The sequence below is a fragment of the Brachyhypopomus gauderio genome, unplaced genomic scaffold (assembly GCF_052324685.1).
Source record: "Brachyhypopomus gauderio isolate BG-103 unplaced genomic scaffold, BGAUD_0.2 sc96, whole genome shotgun sequence".
Classification (NCBI taxonomy): Eukaryota; Metazoa; Chordata; class Actinopteri; order Gymnotiformes; family Hypopomidae; genus Brachyhypopomus; species Brachyhypopomus gauderio.
The window spans coordinates 580,654-590,606 of NW_027506917.1; positions in this window are offsets into that span (position 1 = coordinate 580,654).

The window sequence follows — 9,953 nt, forward strand, 5'->3', positions numbered from 1 at the left end:
TCCATGCAGGAAACAAAATAGCATCCTTGGAGCACTGACTGTCCTGGTATTGTAGAGAAATACATATAAAAAGATTACTTCGTTTTTATACAAAATTATGGGCATTTATGAGTGTGACTTATATAAGTGCCTTATAACAATATTACCCGTAAGCTTGACAGTGGGTCCACATCTGAGGTCTTCCACGTGGGAATGACATACATGTCCACAATGTGAACATCTTTGCCCTATTTAAGAATAATTAGGAACTCTATAAAAATACCCATACAAAAAAAGGACATTAAACCCACAAAACAATAATTTGACTCTTGATTACATGTCTTCGAGCAGCAGTGATGAGCTTAAAACATGCATTCCCAATCTATAAAAACAAAACGGAGTAAAATGCAAACAAAATCAATTTAGTTAGATTTTTCTTAGAGTAAACATTCTGCAACATATATAATATATACAGTAGATTCCCTGTATCGGTTTAATCCGAGACTCCAGAAGTCCTCACGTCTTAGACAGACATCACCATTGTAACGTTTGTGACGGGCAGGCATGACGCACATGCAGATTTCAGGAGTTTTAATGAAGAGAGTAACAAACACGACTAAACACAGAAGGCAGAGGGAGCTAGGCTAAACGATAGGGAGAGGACACCAACTACACGGGTAAGCTAAACTACAGAAAATTGTAAACGTCAAAACCAAAACGGACCGAGAACTATGAAACATACGTAAGGGGAGGTATACAACGAGGGGAGCAATGATGCAGGGATAACACAATAGCATAGACTATGAACTAAACAGACAATGAAACATAAACTACAAGAGATTACCCCAGATGAGGAACATGCACAAAGTAAACACAAGCACGGAACACGGGGGGAAACAAGACCAACATTCGGAGACTAGAAACGAAACAGAGACGGTACAAGGGCAAAGGCATGAATAGATCGTAAGGCACAATAGAGGACCAATGAGGGACTTACGTACAGGGAATGACCGACAAAGGAGAACAACACTAGGGGGTTTTTATACACAGAACTGGACGGTGAAACGAGACTCAGGTGTGTGTGCAAACGAGGAGGGCGTGACAGACAGAGGGGGGAATGAATGGGAGCGGGGAGCTAGGCGGGACCAGGGAGGAGGGAGGGGCTGGACGTGACAACCATCTTTAATGATAAGCTCTGTTTCTGGACGGCTAGTGTCCAAAATGTATTTCAGCTGAAATTAATAATAATTTAAATCAGTTACTTAATTTAGAGTGTGAGAGACAGTGCTTCAGTGTAAGAGTGAGAGTTAAATAATGTGAGGAAGCGAAGTTCACATGACTAGTTTAGATGAAACTGTTTTTCTTCAATAGGACCCAAGTATTTTTCCCATTTCTCCCCAGAGAAAGCATATAAATGCTCAGAATGTTTAGGTGTCCAGTATTCATGGTCCTGATGTGACATGAATCTGGTTGGTCCATAGTCTGACAAGATAAATATTTAGGAATATTATTAAGAGTAGAAATTTCCCAATATACAATAATCTTGAACACCAATGACGACAAAACTTTTCAATTAGTAGAAAGGCCTAAGACGTGAGACATTAATGCAGCAACGAGTCCCTTAGTCTTTCACCACAGTTGTCACACCTTTAGCAGTGATGGTATCTACAGAAAAAGGCCCTTGATGCCGGTCTGCAAGGGAGTCTTTTCTGTGTTTTTTATTAGGGTTTTGGAATATCAACATCTCATCACCTGCACTCGAAACTGCATGTTTAACATTGCGAGCTGCAAATATGTTCTCGTTCAGCTGTGTAAATATCAAAGTAAAAATGTAAATGTAAAATGTGATATGGTAAATATGATAATATAAAAGTTAAGTTATACTGAATATTAACCTAATTGACAAACTCTCTTCCCTGGTCAGTAATAATTTTCTTGACCATGCCGAACAAGTACAGCTTCTTAATGATTGCAGCTGACACTTCACTTGTGATCTTAGATTGCAGTGGCTCAGCAACAACACATTTTGTATACAAGTCCGTCATAGTCACATATTTGTTGTATGTACATATACATACATTATATATAAAATGTAAATAAAAATGTAATTGTGCCATATTTTGTCAATTGTGATTTTTCACTGCAATTGAAATTTGTCCCCTGCATTTTACCCATCTGTGCAGTTAGAACACACACACACACTAGTTATTACTAGGGGGCTGTGGATCACATGTGCCCAGAGCAGTGAGCAGCCCTAGTCCGGGGAGCAGTTGGGGTTAGGTGCCTTGCTCAAGGGCACGTCAGTCATGGCCTCAGGTCTGTGAATCGAACCCACGACCCTCCGGTCACAAGACCAGTTCCCTACCACCAGGCCATGACTGCCCTGTATATACATAATAATAAAAAATATATATATATATATATATATATATATATATATATATATATATATATATATATATATATATATATATATATTATACACGCACACACACACGCACACACACACACACACACACATATATATATATATATATAGGGCAGAAATTGGTTATCAGTTTCTCAGAAATCTCCCATAATTCCAAAAGACTGCTGCATGAGAGTATGAACCCTTAACTATCATCACAGTAAGTTTGCACAGATTGCACTGTACCATTTCCTCATAAATCTATTTTAGGTTCATAATGCATTTAGGCGAATTAAAGCACGCATATCAAATAGGCTGAATTAGGACATCAATTTATCAGAAATCATCCACTATAGTTTGTGACCCTCTCTTTAATTTCCCTAATCAACTATGTGCATAAGACAATCAATTTGTAAAAATTAAAAATCAGGTTACTCAAATGATCATTTTTGCTTGCTGTGGAACTTTGATCATCATTACAATGACAAAGAACTCTAGAAGCTTCTCTGGCCTCATATACCCATGATGCCTTGCAGAGATATGCCAGAGAAAGGCTCTAGATAGAACATGCTGATGTAGGTTCACCAGCAAAAGACCAACTGGCCACATATCTGCATATTCCACTGAGGCCAACTCTGAATGTATTTAAATGGTTAAATACATGAGTACATGCCACACTGTGTACAGTGGAAAAGAAGAGGAAATTGCAGGCAAAACTAGCATCCACTTCTAAAACATGCCGTTTCAGACTTGAGGTAAGAAGTTTCAAGGAATACGTCACCTATAAACACAAAAAACAAAACATCAACTAACTAGTCAGGAGCAGCCAGCATAATTTCAGCCAGCTCTGATTTCATTATTTCTAGGTGGAGGACTCCTACAATGTTCCTTGCCAAATGCTGGATGTGTTCAAAACATTCTTTCAGAGGACATACTGTAAACCCAAAGAATCATGGATAAAATAAGACCACCGTAGCTGCACCTCTCCAGGTGACCAGTAAGCTGTTGAGAACCTGACAAAAGAAGCTTCTGCAGGTCATTTCCTAGACATTGACCTACAATCTCATAAGAACAAAACCTGCTGGCACCCAAATGGGGCGTGTGATGGAGCTACCCTTCACCACAATGTACACAACATAAGTATTGACATTGATTTCATTATGTAAGTTAATAACTAAATGAAGACACATAGGATGCAATTTACTTTTTATTGAGTAATATTAATCAGCTTACCAAGGGAGAACCTGCACAGAAAAAAGGAAAGGTTATATAATGTATGTAATGAAAAATGTTCATTTTATTTGAGCAATACCAGTGACTGGTATGCAGAGAAAGGCAGCCATGTTGTTTTGTTGAGAAAACAGATTGGGTTCTGTAGAGTCAGGGTTGCCAGGTCCTACAAAAATATCCCGCACAAATTCAGTGTAAAACCCGCCCTTCAGTCAACAACTTTAGGGTTTGGGCTAGTTTAGGCTTCTGAAGGGCCTAAACTAAAATTGACTATTATATCGGGATCGATTCTTAGTTTTGATTTGTAACTCCTGCGGTAGCCCAACTCAAAAGTAGCCCAAAAAACCGCACCCAGCAACCCCAGAATTTTTACCTGCGGCTGGATTTTCAAACCAGCCCAATTTGGTGTGAAAACCGCGAACCTGGCAACTATGTGTAGAGTGCTTTTATGGGTTGGGTTTTACCACCAAAAATCCAGGAAGTGACATCACACCACTTCCTTTGTAGCACTATTAAAGGCCTGATGGGAATTGTTTGAGCTGGTTTTTGGTGGGAGAGCATGTAATGCTGAAAGTAAGAAATGATCTTGACGCTTGAACTGTGCAGTGTGACAATTGATGTGAGGAACTTGTGAACTATCACATTTTGGGTTTTTTATGTCTTGGTTTGTTTCTGTAAATAGTTTTCTTGCCTCTACATGGGGATTAAATAAAGACATGCTACTTCTTGACACCCTACCTGAACCAGACCCTGTGCCTTGTCTGCCGGTCACTCACAGGGCGAACAGATCAAGGCCATGCAGAAGTGTCAGAATGTTATGTTTCTCCCTGGAGGTCATACATAGGCATAGTGGGGGAAGTGTGACTCAAGGAGTCCCCATTGAAATGGGCTAAAACTGACCGTTTGTGTTTTGGTTTATCTGTGTATTTGCCAGGCTTGCTTGGACTCATTTTGCAGCATGTTGTGTAGTGAGAAAGAATGCGTCTTCAGTTCAGAAAGAAGGTAGAGACACAGAAGTGGGGGTCCTGTGTGTAAATGTACTATGTTGGTTATATCATCAAACAGAATCCCACAGATTAACATGTTTTTGATAACTGCGGTTCCTTTGATATGCGCCGGGTGTTAAAGGAAGAGGAGTTTGGTGTAGGGTCTCTTCTTCTGTTTTCCTCTCTTCCCCTCTGCTTTCTTGCACCTTGAGACACCCTGCACTGGTCTGTATAACTGTTTCCATGAGAATAACTCCATAGGACCAGGACAGAGGAGAGCAGGATGAAAAGTGGAACAGTCACGTACAATCCTGCAGATACAATCCTGTCTTCACCAACGTGTTTACCCACCACTCAAGCTTGGTTGGTTCTTCCTTCGGGGTGCAGATGTCTGGCTAAACAACAATGAGGGAAAATGAAACATGATTAAAACATGAAAAGAATCCACGTGTGCCGGTCATTCACCACTTTTCTTGAAGGATTTCAGTGTGGATCTGCAAACCCTTGTGTATCAGCAGGGTCTCAGAGGAAGAGGCATGATGGGCAGGAAGACGGCTCCTCCCCCTTGTCGAAGGTCTGCCCGCAGCGTTGCAGAATGGCAGCTTCAGGTTCAGTTCCATCTTCACTAGAGGAACCCCTTCCTGCACGTGTCCCACTTGAACAGCTCCTTGCTGCTGAATGTGTGTTCCTTTATGTGCTTGTGCAGGCAGGCTGTCTGTTTGGTTGTATCATGAGCATTTGGGGGAATTTCCACTACACTCAAATATAACCGAATCTTGTATGTTTATTATGTATGGTGTATTCTTAATTTAGCTGTGACTGTAGTTAGTAGACTACTGTAAAATCTTTATTATCATTGTGCAATATTGTGTGCTGATGGTGATATTGTGCAATGAACCCAAGTGTTGGTTGGCTTTTCCTGCTCCCTGTAACAGGTGATGCCTGAAACTTTACAATGTTATTCATGTCCCAGCTTGTGCTTTGAACCAGCTACTTCATCAAGGTGGGGCTTTACATCTGATAGTGTCAGAGGTATTTTGTGTGTGTGTGTTTTTAACATGTTGTCTTCTCACTCACTCAGGTGCAGGTTTAAAAATGCTGGAAACACTGTCTCTCTGCCGTGCTACAGGCAATCATGCTCGACTGACTGACTTTCAGCAAAACGAAACCTAACTCAAATCCGACCACAAGAGGGTAGTAAATCAACAAAATATAATCACAGGCCTTTCTTATGAACATTTCTCAGTATCGCAGTACATGTACTCTGCCTCCAACCTGGCTTGAAACCCCTGTTCTCAGTGTCCACCTTACGTTTAGCCATTTTTGAGGAGGGGGATAGCTGAACGTTGATGTCTGCTTTGACTGCTGATTTAGGTTTATACTTTCGCGAGTGACCATAGTGCGCGACTCCGAATTTTAATGTTGCTTTGTGTTGCAGGTTTGCTGGAATTTAGGCTAAAGTACTTGAAAATGCTTGAAATTGTAACTACTTCGTTTCACAACAAATTGCTGTATTACGTTACGTTAACAAATACGAGCCTCTTGTAATTCCAGGACGAAACATGAGAGATCATGAAGACGTTAAGATTGAGCGTTTTGAAAATAAAAAACAACCATTAAATAATGTGATAAAAAGCGAATTATTTCGAACCATTTCGAGTATATGTATAAATATTTAACTTAATTAAGTTTAACGTGCTGGGAAATATTGAAATGGACCTTTAAAGTGACGTACAAGTGCTTTAATTCCACCTTATAAAGGTGTATGAACCCTGCAAACATGACTTTGTTCATTGCGTTGAGGCGTGGCGCGCGCAAAGTTACAAAATTCGAGATGTGCACGACCTCGAGAATCGACAGCACGCGAGACCCTCGCGCACAGGCAGAGCCACTGCGATTACGTCATTTTCGCCGCGCGGACCCTCGCGGGCCTTGACTTTGACATATGTGTTTTAGATGAACTGAATCATTAGAATCAGTTCACTAAATAGATTCCTTCAAAAGATTCGTTCACCGAATCGTTAAGTGCTTGGCAGGACTCCGACACACCTGGGTCACTCCACTATAATGGTTCAAATTGGACTTTGACATTTTCAAATTTTTTGCTTAAATGTATAATTTCTCTGTATACATCACAGCATTAAGGATATTTTTACCAATCAGAAAATCATATTTCCTCATCTCAGGCATTAGCTCTTTATTATTATTGGTCATTTTTTCAAGATCTGGGCAATGTTTTTCTTCAACCCCATTACGTACACAGTGGAAGCTCTCTGAATATGATCATAAAATGCATTTCTGAAGAAATCAATATTTTCATATTCATCAGATATCCTCAACACTAATTCAATAACTGTGAATACAAAAATGATATAGAATCTCACTTTTTTGCAATACTAAAGTCTGAAATGTCCCTTTTCATGAAAGCGCTCTTGTCATTTTTCATTAAAAGTGTGGTTCAACTAAAGAATCTTCACAAAAATCAATAAGCTTATAATAACTCAACATTTTAGACAGAAGTCAACAAACATTAAATTACTTTTCAATGCATTTTTTTAAAATTATGTATTAAAATGTAGGTGTGACAGGGTTGAGACTAGGGTAACGGGGTTGAAGATGGTAATGGGGTTGAAAGGACAAACAGGGCTTAGAGGACAGGATGCTGGAAATTCTGTCAGTCATCATTTCAGTCATCTTCACTTGGACCTGGCATGGAGTTGGGTTTAGGGGGATACTGCCCCTACTATACCTCAGTGAGAAGGTGAGCTCCTATCTTTGCATGTAGAAGAGCAGGTAGGCTGTTCTTGCCCTGCGCTTAAGGATTGCTGGCTCATTCATTTTTGAAACTTTTGAATCATTGAATGTTAACCAGCTTTCTCCTTTCTCCTCAGCTACGTCACTGATGTAGTGCCTTGTCAGGGTAGCAAGATGTCATTAGTCACTTTAGTTTCTACTGCATGTTTGTGGATAATGTCAGACTGCTCACCACTGAAAAATTTGCAACAGGGCAGATGTAAGAGAAGGAGGAAACCCTGAGTGTCTCTCCCTCCTTTTTCAGCTGAAGCAAACACATCATCAGGAACTCATGGGCATCCTGTGGAAGACAGTACATCAGAAGAGCATTGCTCCTGGACTTCAGCAGCAACAGAGTGAGAAAATAAAGAAGGTTGTGTGCAGTTCCTGCAGACTACTGCATGTGGTTCTGATGTGTTCTGAATGGCTCAGAGGTTGTTTAACTGAACCTGTTCGTAGTCCTCTCCAAACGCAGGGCATCTGACTGAAATACAGGCATTCAGGGCTCTCAGGAGCTTCTTCTTCTGTGAAGAGCTACGACTAGTGAGCCTGCCTTGCTGCAAATCTGCAAAACATCTACGCACGGTAACAGGGAGACCAATGTGGTTTATTTCTCTCTGCATCACAACACCTCCCTAAACACTCATATTTGAACAGTTCAGTTAGACACGTGAATCCTCTGTTCCTGATCTGGTACCTGAGCATCTGGCAGCTGGATGTCCGCTTAGCAATCGACCCCCCACCCCCCCCTCAACAACTTTCGTTCCATTGATGTGTATCAATCTGGTAGCCCTCCGCTATAATTGGTATTCAAGAAGTAGCTCCCAGTTTCAAAAATGTTGGTGACCCCTGCAGTAGACACTGCAGGATTCAAGATACCATTGAGTCAGACTACTACTAAACTACAGGAGTCCATGTCATTATCTAGTGTTTTTGTAAGTTAGACATTTGCCAAGAAGCACAAATAACCATCGACAGACATACCATTTAAAGAACAACCTCAAGTGGTATCAGCTGAGTTAGTGCTCTGGTAAGAACTCAACAAACAGGTGGGTCTTCAGTCTACGCTTGAAGATAGCAATAGTCTCTGCAGTCCTAGCAGCTTATGGAATATTGTTCCACCATCTTGGAGCCAGGACGGAGAATAGTCTGGAGCTTTGTCTTCCATGAGACTTTAAGCATGGAGTTTCAAGTCGAGCCATCTTGAGTTTCTGAGTATTCGCTGTACGGATCGGCTTTTGACCATGGACATCATGTAGGGAGGGGCCAGTCCATTTTTGGCTTTGTAAGCAAGCATCAAGGTTTTATATCTGATGCGTGCCGCTACTGGAAGCCAGTGAAGAGAGCGTAGCAGAGGAGTCACATGTGAGAACTTGGGGAGATTGAAGACCAGTCGTGCTGCAGCATTCTGAATTAGTTGTAGAGGTCTGATGAGGGTGACAGGAGCACTGATAATCAGCTGCTGATAACCAAAAATCCCATAACGGTCGAATCTGAAATCCTGATGGTTGTCCACGGTGATGATGAATAGTCCACGGATGGTGATTCTTTCTGGCTTTCCTCACAGTTCCTTGCACACTGACAATGGTGATTGTTCTAATAATCCCGACGATCAGTTCTTGATGTTGTTAAGTCCTCTGGTCTTGATACTTATAGTCAAGACTCTTCGTTACTTTGATGCAGGCCACGGCACTAGCGCTGGCAAAGTGGTGAAGGGTAAGCTACAACTACAAAGAAAAGATTAGGTTGAAGGGACGTTGACAGTAGCATGTCCATTCTTACTGAAATTGTGAACCTGTTCCCATGACTCACCTCTGCATCTATCCAGTAGAATTGTTGAGCACCCACCAGTGCTCACTCTGCCACCCACTGTAGATGGACTTGTGCTGAAGCTTCACCTCCACCACCTGCATTTTATGGGTTTTGCATCGTCAAAGTAGCAAAAAACTCATTTTGGTCTGGGGGCCGAATACAACTTAATCGGACCTCAAGGGGGCCAGACCAGTAAACTCATTACAAAAAATTACATGGAACTAATAATAATCAATCAATCAATCATCAGTTATTCATATACAGTGTTGCAAATAATAATAATTATTTATAATATAATTATTATTACAATAATAAGAATGCATTATTTTTAACAGCGTTAGGTAATGGCGTCATTTTGTCAGTAAAGGGATAATATAATTAATTACTTTTCCTGTCGTTACAACGCCGTTGACGTTACTGGTCATTAAAAGCGGTGCGTTACTATATATTGATATACTAACAGTAATGCGAGCGGACCGCTGCCCAGGCTAGTGAGGAGTAACAGATCTCGATAGGTCACAAGTTCTCGGTGTAACACCTGTTTATCTTAACAAGTCAGTAAGCGATTGGCTAAGGCAGCGTTATGGTAGCCAATCAGAGCCAGTGTTTTTACACGCGTGCCGAAGCACTCCAGTGACACGACACAAACGGAGAAGAGACAGAAATGGCGAGTCAGAAGTAAGCTGAAGAAAAATTTGCATATTCAAGTTGGCGATATAAACATTATTTAAGAAAATACTTGAAGT